We start from the raw sequence: 22,630 nt of genomic DNA on the forward strand, positions 1-22,630 counted from the left end.
TCTGTTTTATTCTCTGCTGAATAACCCGCACTCGGTGCTCCATAAATAGTTGTTGAACGCGTGCGTGAATGAGTGAGTGAAAGGCTCCTAGTACCATGCTAATCTCCACTAGTACCTCCCAGCCGCTTAATATTTCAGAATGGTCATGTTTTGCATTAGAATCACTCCCATCAGATTTCAAACAAAAATCAATGGCTTTTGAGACTGAAAACCACTTTGGGGTGAGAAGAGTTGGCAAGATCCCACTCCCCTTCAGGAATGGCCTGGTGCAGGTGCAGATGACGAAAGCGGCCTCTGAGTCAGCTGCTACCCTTCTTCTGCACTTCTCAAATCATTTTCGTATTAGCATATCTCTAAGTGCATATAATTTTCACATCAAAGAGTGTAATTTTTTGCAGAAGTGGAGTAGAGAATAATTTATCCACTGAAGTATCTCAAGCAGCAGTCTTGATAGCATGACATAAAAATTACACAGAAGACAGGCATTTAGAAAAATTTGGTGGCAGAATTTGTATTATTTAAGTAGATGTGGAGAATATTCACCCATGGAAACTGAAAAAATATACATTTTTGGAGCTAAAACAGATTCCTAGTTGAGGGAGGAGAGGGCAGTTTGAGCTGGTATCTCACTTCCTAGCTCACTGAACGAGGATATAACCCATGGTCTGGCTTTCCTTCCTAATGGAATGGTTCCCTAGGACCACAGAATTCACCATCCCTGCTTGTCCCCAGGCCCTGGAATTCCAGCTTCCCCGGGATGCAGGAACCTCAACTTCATCTGAGGGAACCCTCCATTTTGAGAAACAGTCTGGCGAGGTGAAAGGCACATAAAGAGAACCCCTGCTCTAACTTCAATTCCTCAGTGTCACCTCCCTCGTGCAGCCAGCTTGGCTGGGCACATGCACGCTCTTTCTAATAAAACAGGTCTCTGCGGTCCCCTCCTTTTGTCCCAATTTCCATGTCTTTGGACACCAATCTCTCTTCCTGGTCCCCTGTGCCTGAAACCCTCTCAGGGAAACCTGAGTAGACCCTGTACACAGAGCCCTTGACTACACACACACACACACACACACACACACACACACACAAAACTCTAACACACACACCCCTCTAATACACACACATACCTAACACACACATACACCTTTAACACACACACCCCTAACACACACACCCCTAGCACACACCTCTAACACACACACCTCTTACACACACACCCCTCTAACACATAGACGCATCCCTAACACACATACACACCTCTAACACACACTCATCCTTAACACACACCTCTAACACACACATACTCCTAACACACACACAACCTGAATACACACACACAACTCTAACACACATCCCTAACACACACCTCTAACACACACACATACTCCTAACACACACATATCCCAACACACACATACCTCTAACACACACATATGCCTAACACACACACCTTTAACACACATACACACACACACCCTAATGCATACACACCTAATACACACACACACACCTACTACACACACACCTACAACATACACATACATGCGCACCTAATACACATACCTAATACACACATGTAACACATACATACACCTCTAACACACACACACAGTGCACACATACCTACCATATACACCTAATACACACACCCCCCTAATACATATATACACATACATATACACTTCATATTGGAGAGAAGGAGATGATGTTTGTGTCCCCGCCCCTAGAAAATGTATCAGGCAAATCTCATAGCTATTTTGGTCATTTTTTGGTGTAAAACACTTTAATTCTGATGTATGTAAAAAGTCCAGTTGAGGACACTGCCATGCAGTCGGGAGGAACTATCTTTTCAATGAATGCTGGTAGGTCTGTTGGCTATTTCTAGGGGGAAAATAATGTATCTTACCCTTCCTTAATTCCAGATGGATGACAGTGCTAAACACAAAAGGTAAAACAATAAAGCTCTTAGAAAAGAAAGTAGGAAAACATCTTTGGGATCTGGGGTAGGCAAAGACTTCTTAAGCAGTACTCAGATAGGGACTAACAATAAAAATGGCAAGTAACACTATTTATAATAGTCCCAATATTGAAACTACCCAAATATCCATCAATGGCAGAAAAGTAAATAATTGTGGTATGTTCACACAATGGAATTTGATACAAAGGTGAGAATGATTATAATTGCACACACACACAAACAATAGGTAATCTCATAAACATCAAGTTGTGTGAAAGAAGCAAAACACAAGAGGAAATACCAGCCAGGCACAGTGGTTCATGCCTGTCATCCCAGCACTTTGGGAGGCCAAGGCGGGTGCATCACTTGAGGTCAGGAGTTTAAGACCAGCCTGGCCAACATGGCGAAACTCTGTCTCTACGAAAACACAAAAATTAGCTGGGCATAGTGGCGGGCACCTATAATCCCAGCTACTCAGGAGGCTGCGGCAGGAGCATAGCTTAAACTCAGGAGGGGGAGGTCGCAGTGAGATGAGATCGTGCCACTGTACTCCAGCCCCGGCAACAGAGTGATTGAGACCCCATCTCAAAACAAAACAAAAGAGGAAATAGTGTATGAACCCATTTATGTGAAGTGCAAAAACAAGCAAAACTAATCTGTGCTATTGTGTTTGGAGACAGTGGTTACTCTTGGGTCCTCTTGGGTTGATGTGGAGGTAAAAGGGCTTCTCAGAGGCTGGCGTGTCCTATGTGTCCCTTGGAGTGCTGGGTACACAGATGTGTTCATTTTATGAAAATCCCCCAGTTTGGATACTTCGAATATATGTGAGTTTCTGCACATCTATTAGACTTCAATAAAAAGCTTTCTTAACTACTATCCAAGTTAAATGAAGATTGACATTTGGCAAAATGCTTGTGTCGCTTTTGAATAGGGGCTTTGTTAACGTTTTTATTACTTAATAGAAAAAAAGCGCATGTACGTGGTTCAAACACAAAGATTCCCACCGCACAAAAAGTGTACGATGAAACATAAGCCCTTCCTCCATCCCAGACCCACAGTCCCCTTCTTCAGAAGAGCAACTGAATTATTTCTTGTGTATCCTTCAAGAAATTGTATATGCATGTGTATAGGAATTACGTGTGAATCTGTATTAAGCTACATGTGTTTTTTGTACAAATAAGAATAAGCACTGTTTCCTGTACCTTTCTTTCCCCTTAACAATACCTTGAACGTAGGTCCATATTATTAATCTCACTATATGAGATTTACAAAAAGAGGTGAGTCTTTATGTATTAGTAAATATGTATTAATATTATCTATTAAATATGTATGGATTAGTAAACACATCTCACCACTTTTTGTAAATATCATATAGTGTTTTGTTGTAGAGATCCTATATTCCAGGGTGTGTGAGTCTATTCTTGCACTGCTATAAAGAACTACCTGAGACTGGGTAATTTATAAAGAAAAGAGGTTTAATTGGCTCATGGTTCCACAGGCTGTACACTGGGGAGGCCTCAGGAATCTTTCAATCATGGTGGAAGGGGAAGGGGAAGCAGGCACATCTTACACGGCTGTAGCTGGAGGAAGAGAGGGAGGGAGGTGCTACATACACCTCCAAATTTAAACAACCAGATTTCTTACTATCATAAGAACAGCAAGGGGCAAGTCACTCCCATGACCCAACCACCCCCAACTAGGCCCCTCCTCCAACATTGGGGATTACAATTCGACATGAGATAGATTTGGGTGGGGACATACATCCAAACCATATCACTGGGGTTGGCAAATTATCAACAACATGCCGAATTTGGCCTGCTGCCTGTTTTTGTAAATAAAGTTTTATTGGAACATGGCCATGCCCACTCATTTACATATGGCCTATTGCTGCCTTCTTGCTACTGCGGCAGAGTTGGGCTGCAACAGAAACTGTATGCCTTCGTTTCCAATGGCTGCTGTAACACATTGCCACAAACTTAGTGGCTAAAAACAATGCATGGTTATCTTATGTCTGGGGGTCAGAGCCAAAATAGGTCTCGCTGGGTTTAAAGGAAGGTGTCAGAGGGCTGCAAGCCTTTTTGGAGGCTTTTGAGGAGAATCTGTCTTGGCTACCCGTGTTCCAAGGCTTGTGGCTTCCTTCTATCTTTCAAGCCAGTGATGGCTAGTCATGCCTTCCCCACATCACATCGCCCTACCTGGAATTTCCTGCTTCGCTCTTTCATGTTTAAGGACCCTCATGACTAACTTGGAGCCACCCCAATCATGGAAAATAAAACTTCCTATTTTAAGGCCAGTTGATTAGCAACCTTAGTTTCCTCTGCTAACTTCATTCCCTTTTGTCATGTAACATGACATATTCACAAGTTTTGGGGATTAGGACGTGGACCTCTTTAGAGGAGGCATTATTCTGCCTATCACATATATCACCAGCAAAACCTACAATATTTACTTTTTGGTCTTTTCCAGAAAAAGTTTGCAGACCTCTGTTCTATGCTGTCCTTAACCAGTAGCTGCAATTAGCTAAATTCTAGCCACCAGCTGCTCTTCTCCCAGCATGGTAATCTACAGCCTCTTGGTCAGTGAGGACTCTATTCTTGGCTCATGTTTCTTTCCACCAATCCCTCTCCACCAGATGTCCTGCTATAGTTCTTGATGACTTCAGTATCCATGTAAATGATTCTTTCAATATTCTGGCCTCTCCCAGACTATCTCATCTCTAACGATCACAGATCACAGCCTCCACTCCCCTCAACCACCCACTCCCAGGGCACTAGGCCCCGGACCTCGTCAATACCACTCAGTGCACCTGTCCATCATCTAACTTTCAACGTTTCCTCTCACAATCACTTCCTGTTTTCCCAACTCACTCCTCTAATGTGCAACAGCCATAATCTTTCAGCTCCTCTGGGACCTGCCATCCCTGTAGCACCTTTTCCCTGTGCCTTCCTCCATGTCCCCACTTCCCTCCTTACCCAGCTCAACTATAATCCCTCCCCTGCACCATCCACACCCTCTCCCCGTCTTTTGCCATTTATCCTTGCTGGTGAATGTCCAGACCTCATGAAATCCAGTTCTCCACTCCCTATGTGCTGGAGCCACTGAAGCAACCTGGAAAAAAAACAAAACAAAACAAAACAAAAAAACAAACAAACAAACAAACAAAAACCTGTACAGCCTCAAAACCACAAGCCTCAGTGGGCCTCCAGGACTGCGGAACCATTTTCCATCCACTTTCTCTTCATCCCCACAAACCTCCCACCCCCACAACCCTGTCATAAACCTTGCCTTTATTTTTACTTTGAAAACTGAAGCAACCAAAAAATATATTCAGAAGCTCCCATTGTCCAGGGTTGCCAGATAAAACCCAGGGTGGCCAGTTAGATTCGAACTTCAGATAAATAGTGAATTATTGTTTAGCATAAGTACATCCCATGTAATGTTCTACAAGAAATTATTTGTTATTTGCCTGAAATTCAAATTTTGCTGAGCATCTTGCATTTTTATTTGCTAAATCTGGCAACCATACCGCCCAGCTTTAACCAACCTACCTGAATCTGTCCCCAAGACTGTGTTGCTAACCTAAGCTCAGCCTTGGTGATGGCCCCAAGGACTCTTGTAGTTGTTCTCTCTTACATGTCTTCAAGTTTTCCTTGTAACTGTATCACCAGCATCAGAACACAAGTGTAGCATCAATATCTTTATCTTTAAAACAAACTTCCTTGACCCTCTCCACCCTTTCCAGTGATCACCCCATCTCACTGATCGCTTCTAAGAGAGCAAAGCTCTTGTAAGGCAGCATCTACATCTACCTTCTCCCCTTTTCTCCTCCCATTTCTCTCCAGAAAGGCTTTGTTGCCTCCACTCACCAAAACTGCTCTTAACAAGGGGCAGTGCACCAAAACTGCTCTTAACAAGGGGCAGTGATTGCCATACGGCTAAATCCAGTATCAGTACTCAGTTCTCATCTTACTCAAACTATCAGCAGTTCTCATCCCAGTAGACTGCTCACCTTATTAAATTTATAGACTTTATTTTTTAGGGCAGTTTTAGCCTCGCAGTAAATAGAGTGGAAAGCAATGCAGAAAACTCCTTCCTATATAGCCCTTATCCTTCCCCAACATGCACAGCTTCCCCCATGACCAACATCACACACCAGAGCAGGACATTGACTACAGCCAATGAAACTATATTGACACATCATTATCCCTCAAAGTCTATAGTTCACATTAGGCTTCATTTTTGTTGCTGTGCATTCTATGGGTTTGGACATCTGTGTAATGACAGCTGTCTACCATGGTAGTCTCATACACATTCACTCATTCTTGAAACACTTTCTTCACATGGCCTCTGGAGTACATGTCAGTGTTTCCCTTTCTCTCTCTCTCTCTCTCTCTCTCTCTATCTCTATCTCTCTCTCTCTCTCTCTCTCTCTCTCAACTACCTCCCTGGCCACTCCTCCTCAGGTTCCTTTATGGGACCCCCTTTGGCCTCCTGACTGCGGTGCCAGTCCTCATACATTTCATTTTTATCTTTACTCATGTTCTTGGAGGTAGATGACCTCATTGCTTTAAATCCCAACTATATTCTGATAATCTCCAAATTTCTATTTCTAACCCTGGCCTTTCTTCTAAACTCTAAACTTAGATATCCAAGTGGAGATGTTGTGTCATTATTTAGAGCTTGGTATATAATAGGCATTTCAGAATTAACATGTACAAAAATGAGCAGCCGATTCTATCACCACTCCAGCTTGTTCCTCTTAAAATCTTTCCCCTTTAAGCAAATGTCACCTCCATTCTGTCAAGCACTGTGAAGGGTTTGAGATTTTTACCTTACTTGCAAACTAACCAATTAGCCTCCCACAGTTTCATAGATGCTAGTAAAACATAAAATTCCTGGGCCAGAGACAAAGGACCTTATTATTCACAGACATAGTGGTTTCCAGGGCTTCATCCTTTTATTATACCAAATCCCCAGTTCCCATAGGGTAATGTGAAGGAGGCCAAGTGTCACCTGCAGATTCAGTGGGTAGCATTACAGGACAGGGGCCCTGCTTAGAGAATCCAAATATTTTCTGATTTGTAGTCAGCAAGACTGTCCTTTAATTTGAGGGTGTCTCTGTCCATTTTCTGCTGCTGTAACAGAATGCCATAGACTGGGTAATTTATAAAAAACAGAAGTTCTGGATGCTGGGAAGTCCAAGAGCACAGCACCAGCGTCTGGTGAGGGTCATTCCAGGTGGAAGCACAGAAGGTGGAGGCAGGCAGATAAGACAGACAGAGACAATCTGGCCAAACTCATCCTTTTTATCAGGAACCCACTCCTGTGATAACCAACACGCTCCCACAGTATCAGCTTTAGTCAATTCATGAGCAAGCTGTCCTCATGACCTAATTACCTCTTAAAGTCTCCACTTCCCAATACTGTTACATTGGGGATGAAGTCTCAACACATAAAATGTTGGGGACACATTCAAACCACAGCAGAGAGAAACATTCTTTATCTTCCAAAGCTGTTCCCTATACAAATATCATTTAAAAGATTGTCTGAAACTAAGGCCTTCCGTGCTTCTGCTCACCAGATGTGTGGAAACATGAGAGTCCCTGGAGAATTGTCTCCTAACATATTCAGTCTTCCCATTACCCGGGCCAAAACTTCCCAGTTCAATCTTGGCTGCTTTCTGCTTCCCACCCCAGCAACACATTCTGCTGTCTCCTCACCACCATCCATTCCACTCTACTTCATGCCTCCATCAGCTTTCTCCTGGAGGATTGGCCAATGGCAATGATTACTGCTTCTCTCTCACAACCCTTCAGTCTTCCCTCAATACAGCCATCAGAGCAATCCTCTTACACTCCAAGTCCAAGCCTGTCCCTCCTCTGCTCAATACCTCCAGTGGCTGCCGTCTCACTGAGGATAAAGCCAAAGTCCTTCCCTTCCAGGCTTATGACCACACTTCCCCAGCCCTCCCACTCTCTGCTCTCATTTCCTTCCATTCCTCCTCACTCACTCCTCACTCACTTCCAACCGTAGACCCACACTTTTTAAAAAAATTATTTATTTTGAGACAGGGTCTGGCTCTGTCACCCAGACTGTAGTGCAGTGACAAGATCTCAGCTCACTGCAACCTCCACCTCCTGGGCTCAAGCGAGGTCCCACCGGTCTCCTTGCTGTTCCTGAAGCTCATTCTCAGCCCATGGCACTTTTCATTTGCTACTCCCTATCCCTGTAACAGCTTCCTCCCAAGCATCTGCCTGGCTCAGTCCCTCAACTCTGTCAGAGTCATTGCTCAAATGTCACCTGACTGGAGGAGCCTCTGGATTTGGTTTGGGTTCTCCCAAAAGCAGACCTACAGACAAGGGCCTGGGTCCGTTAGCTTATCTGGGAGGTAGTTCAGGCCACAAAATCAGGAGGTGCAGGAAGTGAGATGGGGGAGGGATAAAAACTCATAACGTTTATGGAAAAATGGGGGCCACTGGGCCTAATCCCACTGGGAACCCTCTGAGAGACCATTTAGAACATACTTCAAAATCAATCCCACAGAGAATGGGAGAAGCTGAGAAGCTGGGCCATTCATTCACTGAGTCGCTCCCTGTATTTGTTTGCTAGGGCTGTCATTTAAAAAAAATACCATAGACTGGGTGGTTTAAACAACAGAAATGTATATCCTCACAGTTCTGGAGGCTGCAAGTCAAAGACTAAGGTGTAAGTGGGGTTAGTTTCTCCTGAGGTCTCCCTGGCTCGCAGATGGCTGTCTTCTCACTGTCTTCTCGCTGTGTCCTCACGTGCCCTTTGCTCTGTGCACAGGCATCCTGGTGTCTCTTCCTTCTCTTATAAAGACACCAGTTGTACTAATTAGGGCCCCACCCTCCTAGCCTCATTTTAACTCAATCACCTCTCAAAAGCTCCTGTCTCCAAATACAGTGACATTCTGATGTACTGGGGGTTAGGGCTTCAACATATGAAATTGGGGTGGACACAGTTCCACCCATAACACTCCATCATTTCTTGGTTGTCGCTATTGTACCTGCTCATGCAGGGCAAGTTTTATGACAAGGAAGAAAACCCTTGTACATCAAATCAAAGGGATGCCGGATCCGGGGGTGGGGGAGCTGCCAGCAGGGCCAGAATGACCCCCAGGAGGAGTCAAGCGTGGGCAGAGGGGAAATGAGAAGTGAGTCTGCAACATCATCCATGTTTCCCTGACTACTCTGTCTAACAGAGCACCTCTCTGTTACTGTCTGGTTCTTCACCTTGCTTTATTTTTTCTCCTTATCTCTTATTACCACTTGATATATTCTATGATGATATTTTTATTGAGATCTAATTTGCATACCATATAATTCACCCATTTAAAGTGTGCCATTTAATAGTATATTCACAAAGTTAGACAACCATCACCGCTATCTAATTCCAGGGCCCTTTGATCACCCCAAAAAGGAAGGCCGCATTCATGCCCAGTCACGAATATATTATATTTTACTTTATTTGCTTAGCGACTCTGACTCTTGCCACCAGAACATGCTCCTTAAGTGCAAAGACTTTGCCTAACTTGCTCACTGTTCTGTCTCCACTCCCTAAAAAAGAGCTGGGTATATGGCAGTAACTCAAAAAAGTATCTCTTGATTTAACATATGAACCAGAAGCCACCTCCCTGAAATTGACTCTGGATTTTGAGACAAGGGAAAAGACCAGGAATGGCAGGTAACCGGTTCATTTCACCTCAGATGAATCTTGTCCTAAAAATGCAGCCAGATGCTCAGGGGCTGGTATTCAGGCTCCAGCCTAGAATGGAACGGGGCCCCTTTTGAGGTTGCTGGCTCCATAACTGGGCTAATCTAAAATGTATGGGACTAGGGCCGGGTGCGGTGGCTCACGCCTGTAATCCCAGCACTTTGGGAGGTAGAGGAGAGCAGATCACCTGAGGTCAGGAGTTGGAGACCAGCCTGGCCAACATGGTGAAACCACATCTCTACTAAAAATACAAAAATTAGCTGAGCATGGTGGCTCACGCCTGTAATCCCAGCTACTCGAGAGGCTGAGGCAGGAGAATCGCTTGAGCCCAGGAGGTGGAGGTTGTAGTGACCGAGATTGTGCCACTGCACTCCAGCCTGGGTGACAGAGCCAGACCCTGTCTCCAAAAAAAAAAGAAATAAAATAAAATGTATGGATCTGTGGCTGGAAAGATTTCTTTTGATGTGTGTTACATCGACTGTGTCATAGTTCTTTTCTTATGTCTTGAATTTTAACACTCATAAGCTTTAGAGTGAGTTGAAGAGGTAGCGGGTGCTCAGCTTGATACCAGAAAGAATAGGCCTTCCGTCTCAGCTTGCTCACTCAGGAGTGGTGTGACCTCGAAGCAAGTAAAGTAACCGTTCTCAGCCTCAGTTTCCTCATCTGTAAAATGGGGCAGGGAATGAGGAGAACAAGCCCTACCTCATAGAGTAGTTTTGAGGATCATATGAGCAAAAACACATAGTTCACCCTTGATGCATAATAAGTGCTCCTCAGCCATTAGCTGTGAGCCCTGAATGAGGCCATGCTCATAATGCCCAGAATATGACACAAAATAAAGTACATGCAACAAATGACTTGGATGAATTGGTCTCCTGTCTGCTAGACATTCCAAATGATCACTGAATTCTGTGTCTCTGCTCAGGAAAGTGAAACCCTATAATAGTAACTTATCTTTCATATGTATTTGTGTATATATATATGTGAATATATGTGTGTGCATATATTCACACGCACACACAAAGTCTATAGCTTCTTATTTAAAACCCTGGGGCCCAGAAGCATTTAGGAAATCAGAACTTTCCAGATTTTAGAAAGGGGCATATACATATACTATGTGATTCCCCCAGTGGGATGAGGGCAGCAGTCAGTAATCAAATGCATTGATATTTTTGCCGTGAGACTTATGAATGGCCACAGAAGTGAACCACGTGGACTGACAAGCAGCACTGCATCAGCACAGGTCAGGGTTAGCAGGCAATGATTGGAAGTCAGAACAGGTTTTAACACCAACAAGTAATTTTATAAACTTTCAGTTTTCAGAACTTTTCAGACTTGCATAGAAGGGATGGTAGATTTGTACTTCCATTTTAGAGACCAAAATATTTTGTTTTCTACTCTCCCCTAAGAAGAGGCAAGGGAAACAAACATCTTTATTTCCCCAAGCATGACACTTTTATATATTTGCAAAGAGAAAAAGATGATTACAATGTTCCAATAAGAATGATATATGCAAAAGAAGGGGGAAAAAAGATCCAAACTTGAGACTAATTTCAGCAACAGCAATGTAGTTTTTTCAAAATTCCTTGCTCACAAATTCAAAAACAAAAACTGTCACACTGATGTGCCTTCCCAAATTTGGTTGAAACATCTCTCCTGGTTTTGGAGAGGTCTTCTTTTGAGCACCAGCCAAGAACACATTCTCATGGCCAAGTTAGAGACATAAAAATGCAAATGCAAACACAGAGAGGCCCTTCCAATAACAGCCTGAGCGTGACTCCGGTGGTCCAGACACCTTCTGAGCTACATCATTAGCGCACTGAGTGAGGCCCCCATCCCTGGCGAGGCCAGTGTCTGTCAGACTCAGAAAACATTTCAATTGTGTGTAAACTCTACCCATTTTATTGAAGCGTTCTCAGTCCCTTGTCAAAATAATTAATGTGCATCAAAAATAAAAACAAACAGTTTTTCCTCCATTGGGAGTTGAACATTCCCAGAGAGGAAAGCAGCTGAACTGCAGACAGCGACCAACACGCAGGGCACCTCTGCAATCCTGGGCAGATAACAGGTGTCTTGGAAGATGCTGTTCCTGCTTACAGTTCTGTACAGCTGAATTCTGCAATATAAATTATTAAAGAATGTGCAGAACATTACACAGTTCATGTACTTAATGATTATAGTTCACAGTCTAGGTCAGATATAATTAGCTGTTACATTAAAATAGCTTCACAGAGCCATTTATTCTGATTTAATTACTTAAAATGATAGCATAATGAGCAATGCTTTCAAGGAAAAAAGTACTCCTTTAAATGGGCTCATTTTAAGTTAATACAAAGAAAATTAATCATTTAACTAAATGTAGGAGGACAAGTCCATGTCTTAAGTGACATCATTTCCATGTCACAAAGGTTACTTCCCTTTGACAACATGTTGCAAGTAATAGGAAAATAAATTCCACCCCCGCCCCCCCATGAAAATAGATTCCCGTTTTCACCATTCTCTCCAAGTCTTATTCTCTTTTACTTAAGCCTTGGTGCAAGCGAAGATGACTTAAAACACCAGCATTGTGACGCACACATCCAAATGAGATCACCTCCATGGAGAGTAAGGAGGTACAGGGAATCCACACCAGTGAGACGGTGGCATTAGGAAATAGAAGCAGCATCGTGGCACAGCAATTAAGAGAGCAGACCCTGGAATCTGACAGGAACAGGGTCAGATAGCAGCTTTGTCCCTTTACCTGTGAGACTGTGGGCAAGTTGTCTGGCCTAGCAGTCCCCAATCTTTTTGGCACCAAGGACCAGTTTTGTGGAAGACAATTTTTCCGTGGACCGCAGAGGGTTGGTGGATGGTTTGGAGATTACTCCAGTGCATTACATTTATTGTGCACTTTATTTCTATTATTATTAAATTGTATAATGAAATAATTCTACAACTTGCTATAATGTAGAATCAGTGGGAGTCCTGAGCTTGTTTTCCTGCAACTAGTTGGTCCCCTCTGGGGGTGATGGGAGACAGTGACAGATCATTAGAAATTAGATTCTCATACGGAGAAGGCAACCTAGATCCCCTCGCATGCACAGTTCACAAAAGGGTTTGCGCTCCTGTTAGAATCTAATACTGCTGCTGATCTGACAGGAGGCGGAGCTCAGGCAGTAATACGAGCAGTGGGAGCAGCTGAAAATACAGAGGAAGCTTTGCTCACTCACACCGCTCACCTTCTGCTTTGTGGTCTGGTTCTATTCCGGTCCATGGTATGGGAGTTGGGGACCCCTTGTTTAGCCTGTCTGGACCTCCACTTCCTCATCTTGAAGCTGGGGATAAAAAGCACCTACCTCATTGGGTAGTTTTGAAAATCAAATGAGATTCAGTATGCAAAGCATTTAGCACATGCCTAGCATGGAGTAGCTGAGAATAATTAGTAGCTCTTGTTAGTGTAAATGGAGATAACCGAGATTTTGCTGACTCCTGACCCCTTCCCTGCATGCACTCCTCAGAGTCTCTAGGCCTCTGTTGCATTTTTCCAGGATAAATTATAAACGTCTTGAATGGAAAGAATGGGGCCTCCCCAGTGCAATTTCTTTCTTCTGTTTTCAATAACTATAAATGATAAGAGATCCTCATATGAAGCTTTGAGAGGAGTATCAGTTCACTCAAAGAAAATATTCTACAAGGTTTAAAAACATATGGCAATGTTTATCTGCTTTTTTTCTGTCCTGAGTCAGGCTTTGTAGTAAAAACATTTGATGCCGGGCTCAGGGGAATGGGAAAAAAATGTTCAATCAGGAACCTTCCTGTGAATACCTTCTTAAGACAGCTGTAATACTACTCAAGGGATGCTGTATTTATTTGGATCCTGGGATGCTTAGCAAAGGTGATGACAGAAAACACTGGCTTATGGATGCAGGGGGCTGTGGCAGCCAAAATAATGTGTCAAACTTGGCCTTGCTTGAGCAAACACCATCCAAGAGAGAGCTGACACAATCTCCAAACGTATAACATTCTGGATGAGAAAACCAAAGCCACAGGGTTTGGAGAGCATGGGCTGTCATGGGAATTGCTTTTGTTCAAAATGAGTTTTGCCCCCACTGGGGGCAGCACCGCATGCTGTGCTGAGTTAAGGAGGAGAGTGAGGTAAGAGGGCTATCTTAGTTAGGGTTCCTCCAAAAGCTGACTCTAAAGCAAAAATCTAGGCACAAGTAATTTACTTGGGAGGTGTGGTGGTTGGTTTTGTGTCAACCTTGGCTAGGCTATGGTCCCCAGTTGGTAAATTAAGAACTAATCTAGGTGTTGCTGGAAAGGTATTCTGCAGATGTGATTGCCATCTACATCAGTTGACTTAAAGTAAAGGAAATTAGCTTCCATAATCTTGGTGGGCCTGATCCAATCAGTTGAAAAGTAATAAAAGCAGAGTTTCGGGTTTCCCTGAGGAAGAAGAAATTCCACTTGTGGACTCCAGTACCAGCTTCTGCCCAATAGTAGTTTCCTGCCTGCCCTGTCTGATGGCCTGACTTACAGATTTTTGGACCAACCTAGACAGCCCCCATAACTGCATAAGCCAATTCCTTTCAATAAATCACACACACACACACACACACACACACACGGAACATTTTCATTTCTTTAATGAAATTTCTTTTTTTGCTACTTTTTTTTTAGCTGTTTGCTTAGTGGGTTCTCTAGGGCTTACTATATACATTTATAACGTACCATAATCAGCTTCAGATTCATATTAACTTAATTCCAGTGAGATACAGAAAAGTTATTTATATGGACCTCTACTTTTTCCCCTTTCTGGGTTATTTATTTTTGTACACATTATAGCCATAAATGTCATAAGCCTAACAATGTATTGTTATAGTTATTACTTTTTATGACATTATGGCTTTTTTAAAAGGTGAGAAAGGAGAGCAAGTATATATTTATAACTTTTGTTACATTAGCCTTCTTTTTTATCATTTCTGGTTCCCTTCATTTGTCCCTGTGGATTTGAGTTATCATCTGTGATTCTTTCATTAGTCCCATGTAGTTTTGCTCCAACCCAAGCACCTTTAGTGCTGTTATTGGCAAATACTTTACATTTTTGTAGGTTATGGTCTCAACAGCACATCATATGCATATCTTATGTAGTTGCTTTTTAAGAGAAGAAAGGAAAAGAAAGATGGATTTATATTGTCTTTTATAATTACATGATTACATTTGCTGGAGCTCTTTGTTTTTTGTTTGAATTCAAAGTATTATCTGGAGTTATGTGCTTTCAGCTGAGGAATTTTCTTTAGTATACCTTATAAAGTGGGTTTGCTAGCAACAAATTCTCTCAATTTTTGTCTATCTGGGAATATCCTTATTTTGTCTTCATTTTTAAAAGATAGCATTTCTGGATAAAAAATTCTTGATTGACAGATTATTTTTCTTTGAGCACTTTGAATTTGCTATCCCACTGCCTCTGACCCCCCATTGCTTCTGGTGGAAAGTCAGCTGTTAATCTTATTGGTGATCTTTTGTAAGTGACGAATCATTTTTATTTTCCTGCTTTCAAGATTTTCTCCTTGTCTTTGGTTTTCATCATTTTTACCATAATGTGTCTGGTTTTGGATCTCTCTGCATTTATCCTATATGGAGTTAGCTGAGCTTGTTGAATGTGCAATTAAGTTTTCTTTATATTTGGAAAGTTCTGGCCATTATCTCTTCAAATACTTTTTTTCCTGATGTTTCGCCTCATCTACTTTTGGTACTCTCATTATGCATACCATATATTGGTGTACTTAGTAGTGTTGCACATTTCTCTCTGTTATTTTTCTATTCTTTTTCCTTTGTTTTTGGATGGCTTAATTTCTATTAATCTATCTTCAAGTTCACTAATTCTTTCTTCTGTTGATTTAAATCTACTGGTGACTCTCTCTAGTTAAATTTTTACTTCAGTTGTACTTTTCAAAACCAGAATTTCTATTTTGTTCTTTTTAATAATTTCTATCTCTTTATTGATAGTTTATTTGATGTTACATTGTCCTCATACCTTCCTTTACTACTTTAATCATAGTTTCCTTTAATTCTCTGAACACATATAATGCCTGATTTAAAGTTCTTGTTAAATGTAACATCTGCTTACTCTCAAAGGCAGTTTTTGTTGCCATCACCATCCCTGCCCTCTTATACACACACACACACACACACACACACACACACACACACACACGGGGAGAGAGAGAGAGAGAGAGAGGAATCATACTTTGTTTCTTTGCATGTCTTATAATTTTTTGTTGGAAACTGGCATTTTAGATCAGGTACTGTAGCAATGCTGTACTCTCCACCCTCCCTTGGAGGTTGTAATTGTTATTTGCTTGTGTAATTGTTATTTGCTTGTTTAGTGACTGGCTGGATTATTTTAGTGAAGTCTATTTTGCTCTGTAAGTAAAACTTCTAATATTGCTCCTCAGGGATTGCAGCCTGGGGTTTGCCTACAGTCACCCTGGGATGACAATAGTGTTGACAGACTCTTTGACTTTCTCTTTCCTTGACTACTCCTAATGTTAAGCTACACTACTGGCTCTAGTGTTTTCAACATACCCTAGGGTATAAATTGCTTCACAGGCTGATCCAATCAAATTCCATTTTCAAGAAATAGTTGCTTAGGTCAATGTTTGATATTTTTTCTGACTCCAGGAAGGTTCTTCTTATTTATTTCTTTTCCCCGTTTCTCTCTGGCAAATAAATTGGCCTATAGTCTAGCCCATGACAACAATGAATCTGTCAGTCTCCAAATTGTCTTTGAACACAACTTCCACTGTTTTTGAGAGGACTCTTAGGCTTGAACTTCTTCATACTTTGTGGCTAATCAAGTCAGTTCCTTTGTGGAGATATTTGGAGCTCTCTGTTCTATGGTCTTCTCACCCCAGGCAAAATCTCTAAGCCCAGGTTCTAGTACTGTGGGCAGGATCAATGGCACATTTTTATCTAAGTAATAATCCCACTTTGGGAGCTAAAGATTTGGTGGAGGGAGGGGCAGCATCCCCAAGTCACCTTGTCTTATTTCTCTCCGCAGCATGGAACCCTCACTCATGAGCTGGATCAAGAGTGATTAAGGCCCTGGTGTTTTCAGTGGGACTGTGCTTGAGGTAGAGCCTCTGTCCCATGAGTGAGGGCTAGGCAGAGGAAGAGAGCCTCCACCTCTCAGCCTCACTTGCCACCACTTAGCCTCAGAGACAAGGAGCTAGGACAGAATGGGAAACACTGACATCCTGCCCTTCCTGGGAAGATCACTCTCTGACTGGGAGCTAGGAGAAAAAGAAACCTTGTTTTCTTGTCTGTATCACTCTGGAGTGGAGTTTCTGTTTTGCTGGGCTGAGAGGAGGAAAGGAGGGAAAAGATCTTGATTCAAATATCATAGACTCTTGCTGTTCTTACTGAATATCAGTAGATTTTTTTCAATAAGGGTTTCTTCATTTGCTATGTGCCTTTAGGACCATTTCCAGAGGTTAAAAGAAAAAGAAACAGTTCTCACCAGTTTCACTGAGAACAGGTCAGCAGAGGTCTTCACACCATTATGCCAGAAGTGGAAGCCACCTGAGTATTTAAATATGAATCTGATTCATAATCCCCCTGGAAGAGTGGCAAGAAAAGGGGATTTATTTTGAGGCTTCATGTGAAAGTATATTGCATATCCTGCTTCCACTGCATTGCTAATTCTATGACTTCAGGCAAATTATTTTACCTCTCCTTGTCTTTGATTCCTCATCTATAGAATGGGAATAGTAATCCCTACATTGCAGAGCCCTTGTAAGGAATTGAAATTACGTATCAAAGCGCTTGCCACATATCAGGTTTTCAGGAAAATGAGGTGGTTTTTATTATCATTTATTATCATTCAGGAGAGCTGAGAGAGGAAATTGGCTCTGGAAGAAACGGAACTCAGGCTCAGGAACACCTAATAGTGGATCCACCTCACAATTTCTCTTTGATCATGAAATTGACTCTCTTGAGATGTTAGGCTATTCTCCCTGCCTCTGTGTGCCCACCTCCACACATACACACATAGTACAATTCATTCAAGGGGGAAAAGAAAAACAACAGCTGATTTTCCTCTTTTTTAAAGAATCTAGTTTATCAGTTTAACATACCACAGGAAATCCTCCCACACTTGAAGAAAACTGTTACAAAACAGAGAATGGCAATGACATAGCTCATCAACAAAATGGGAAATTTGGAGGAAAGAGGTCCCCCAAAACAGTGCTAACATGAGCAGGACCTTTCAGCAGTGGTTTTCCAATTGCAGAGTAGAGAATTACTTCTGAGGAATTTTGTTGAAAGGCTGATTCCTGATCTCCTCTTCTTCCTCCCTCAGAGACTCTGATTCTAGAACTGGGGCCCTGGAATTGGCATGATGAACAGCCCCCGGCGGATTCTGATGCAGGTGATCTTGCTACTTTGAGAACTCTTCATTGGAAGCTGACTCAAGCATCTGTAATGCCTTCCAGGTTCTTTCTGAACAAAGACATACAAAAGGTTCATACTCTGGGTCCTCACTGAGAAGACTTTGGGGACTCTTAGATCACTTCAGTTCTTAATTCAAGCTCCCTCTTTCCAGAAAGTCTAAAGGCAGCCCAGGGTCCCTATGCACAACCTGAATTCCTTCACTTCTTCCTTCTAGGAAGAGAAGTAAGTAGGCCAGTCCTGGGCCTGTTGTCCTCACATTCATTTCCCACCCTCCCCTAGCTCTGCTTCGTATGTCAAGGAAGCTAACTCTGGGGGCTGCATGTCCCATGTTCCTGGGTGAGCTCCCTTCTAGCTGCTTTTGTTCAACTGGAGGTATTGGTGGGAAATCAGAGGCAGGACGAAGAGAGAAGCCAGAGGATTTCTCCCTGCGCATCCATCTGCAGCAACATTTTCTCCATGCTCCAGTTGCCACTGCACAGCCCACTGTGGACCCTGAGTTCTAGGTGACCCTGGCCACTGGAATCTGGTGACATAACCCCACTTCCTTCCCTAGTCTCTATAGCCTAAGTGTGGCATGGTCTATCCCTTGCCTTCTTACCTCCCCCAATTCTCCATATTCAATTCCCTGTGTTGTAAATACCTGAAGGGGTATTTCTACCTAGACTCTGATTGAGACATCAAGTTTGGCAAATAGAGGTGAAGTTTCTGGTGAGGAGGGAAAGGTACCCTTTGTAGAGAACAGGGAAGAAGGAGGGAACAACTAGGGGTCCTTGCCCTGAAGAACGTTCACTGGTCAAGCTCCCATACCTCCTACCTCCAAAAAGTAGGGAAGGAATATGATGCAAAGGAGCTAGAACCAAAGGAGAGGGGTGCTGTGGTGGGCATGCATCCCCCAAGTTTCACATGTTGAAACTAAATCATCAAGGTGATGCTATTAACTGATCTTATCCATCATGATCTAATCACTTCCTAAAGGTGGTAATACTGTTAAATCACCGCCTTTAGGAAGTGATTAGGTCATGATGGATAAGATTAGTGCCTTGTGAAATAGTTGGAGAGGGCAAATCTGTTTCTTGCATCTCTTCCACCATGTGAGGACACAGCATTCTTCCTTCTGGAGGAAGCAGTACGCAGGGTGCCATCTTGGAAGCAGAGAGCTATCACCAGACACCAAGCCTGTTGGTGCCTTAATTTATACTTCCAAGCCTCCAGAAGTGTGAGCAATAAATTTCTATCATTAAATTACCTATCCTATATTACTTTGTTATAGCAGCACAAACGGACTAAGACAGGGAGCAAGTACATCCTAAGCAGAACCATTACATCAATGGCTTCACTGTAGACCAGGATTTCTCAACCTCAGCATTATTAACATCTTTGCCAAATAATTCCTTGTTATGCAGAGCTGTCCTGTGCATTGTAGGATGTTGAGTAGCACGCCTGGACTCTACTCATGAGATGCTAGTACCATACTACCCTGAGCTGTGACAACCAAAAATGTCTCCAGACATTGCCAATGTCTCCTGGGGGGCAAGGTCACCCTCTCTCCCCTCAGTTGAAAACCACTGCCCTAGACCCATTTAGCTTCAGAGTTCTTGAGCCCCTAGTAATTCTTCTGCTGTGTTAGCCTTGTTGGAGTCCACAAAGTCAGCTGAGAAGAGAAATAAATAATTATTGCCACATGCTCTACAAAGAAGTTGCAACTAGGCCAAGTGCTCAGAGCTGTCACCAGGAAGTATGGAGTCCCCCTGCATTCTCCTCATCCTCTGCCTCTCTTTCCCCATTAATCTAGGTGAAATCACATAGAAGCCTGGCTTCAGAGGTAGAAGAATCAGGGCAGAAGCAGGGAGGGTCTTTCCTTTCTATCTAAATTTCATGAGGTAGCTGGGAGTTTTGGCTATTTGTATAAGAGTCTCAAGTCGTTTAAGTGCAATCCACTGCTTGAGGCTGCAGAGTCAAATACACCTGTCGCCTATTCAAAATCTAGTTCTGCACTTGAATGTAATTGGGCAAGTTCCTTAATCCCTCTGAGCCTCAGTTTCCATATCTGTCAAGTGAGGATAATTCTTTTTTTATTGATGTTTTGTGGGTACTAGGGGAACAGTTGTAAATTGCCAAACAAAAAACAAACAAAAAAAAAAAACCACAGACACTCACTAGATGAAAAGCTGGAAAACCATGACCCACAGTCAGATCAGGCTCACCTAAGGTTGCCAGATTTACCAAATAAAATATTGGATTTGGCAACCCTACATGTTGGCCACCTGCTTTCATAAATGAAGTTTTATTGGATATTGCTATACCTGTTTACTTCTATGTTGCCCACGGCTGTTCTTGGTACACAAGGCAGAGTGCAGTAGACCGTGCAGCCCTCAAGTCTCAACTCTTTAATATCTGGCCCTTTACAGGAAATATTTGCTAACCCCAGCACCACAGGGTCAGTGATGTTTATAACAGCAGTGTGATAGTGCCAGCTTTTAATGAGGCAGCGCCTCCTCTAAATGAGTAGGCAGCGTGGATATGATGGGACTCTGCACCCAGTCAGGTGTCCTCACTTCAAACCCTGGTTGTCCTGTGGAGCATTGGACAAGGCATTTAAACTTGTAACACCTCAGTTTTCTCCTCTCTAAAATGCTGCACTATTGGAGCTGTCATAGGAAAGCAGAGTGCACTCGGGTTCATTGGTTGTTCTGGGTTTATTTGAAAAACCCAGAGAATCCTCTCATGGGGTCCTGGGAAAAACTCATCAATTAAATGCATATCAAAGGAACACCACAGTGCTAGGAACATGGTAAATACTTATCACGTCCTAGCTTACTAAGGAAGTATGATAGTTATTTCTATTACTACCATTACTTCTATTACTGCTATTATTTTACTACCTCTGCTAATCCTTCACAGCATTGTTGTGAAGCTTAAATGAGATATGAATATAAATGGTCTGGCCCTAGTAAATGCTCAATAAATGCCACTTTTGCTCCCTTCTCCTCTACCCATTTTCCTGGGTCACTGCCCATCTGTCCACAGCAGGGTCTTGCGTGCCAGCCAGCCCTGGCAGCTTTGCATGAAGAGTGCAATCCGGCAGGCTCTCCCACTCAGAACATAGCTCTGGTGCCAACTCCTTGGGCCTTGTCTGCCCCAGGAGTTTCCCATTGCCTCACTCCCTGCACAACAGCACCACTTCCTTTAGTAGCCCTGTCTCCTTCCTTCACTCTCCCAATCACATCTCAGTTCCCCAACTCACACACTTACAGAAATCAGGGGAAGGGAAGAACTCGTTCCTGCATCTTGGCCCCTTTCCTGGGATCTGGCTGAGAATCTTGTGCATATGAGGTGCTGGCAGAACCCCATAGAAGATTAGTGTGCTAATGGCCTCATAAAAATGAAACATTTATGGAGAGGGCTTTATTTCACTTTACCTCAGTTCCCCTCTTTTAATGAGGCTGGCTGAACTGTGGGAAGCCTTGGGAGTCAGACAGACAACACAATTTCCAGTTCCAGACTCTGGTTGTGAGGAGTGAGAAAGAAGTTGTGTTCCCCATCAGGGGGGTTGCAGGGCAAGGGGCAGGAGCTGAGGAGTACCAGGGGACAGAGGGCTGGGGTCTCTGAGAGGACTTCCTCCTTCACCAAGGACCCTTTATCTCCTCCCCAGAGTAGAAGGAGTTCTTTCAAGAGGAGAACAGCTAGAAGCATTGGCCAGTCTGCCAGGCTCATGACTCGTGTGCCCCTCACTAACAATAGGTCCTTTGACCCACAGTGGATTCATCTCAGTCAGCGACCAACATGGCCCTCACTGGCCTTGGCTTCTAATCTTCACATGATATGAGCTCACAGCTTGGCCAGAAACACTGGACTAAGTTCTGGCAACACAAGGCTCTTGAGAGAAGCACCTTGTTGCTCCCCAGCCCCCGTCTCCTCTCTTCATCCCTTGGCCCCAAACTTCTTCCTCATCTCCTATCTGCCTCCTCTCCAAAATATAGCCTGGGTGGCTGGATCCCTGGCTTTGACATCAGCTAGATCTGGGTTCAAATCCCACCTCTGCTGTCCAACCTTGGACGAGCTCATCCTCCTCCCTGGGCGTCATTTCCTCATCTTTCAAATGGCAATGCGGCTGCTGAAGACATAGAGCAACAGCACTGAGAGACACCCACAGCAAGCATTTGATAAACACAGGCTGTTTCACAATGGCAGGATGACAGGGCTTCAGTCACTCCTCACCTCTGGACTGGGACACTTACCAGGACCTTAGCCTAAGGGGCTAGATGAAGGCTTGGTAATGAGTGGTGCTTGAAGGACGTAGTCTGGTTCCTCCCTACTGTATGCCCGTCTTCCCTCCTCTTGCCTCTTCTTTAGAATTTAACAGCCGCAGAAACTGATTGAACACGTGCTGTATGTGAGGAGCTGAGGCAGACCAAATGCCTGTCCTCCAGGCTCTCCTGTTCTTTCATCTGCCTGCTGAAATGCTGACTGGGATCAGGGATCTATCAGATGCAAAGATCGAGCTGG

The sequence above is a fragment of the Macaca nemestrina genome, chromosome 2, assembly GCF_043159975.1.
Source record: "Macaca nemestrina isolate mMacNem1 chromosome 2, mMacNem.hap1, whole genome shotgun sequence".
In the NCBI taxonomy this organism is placed as follows: Eukaryota; Metazoa; Chordata; class Mammalia; order Primates; family Cercopithecidae; genus Macaca; species Macaca nemestrina.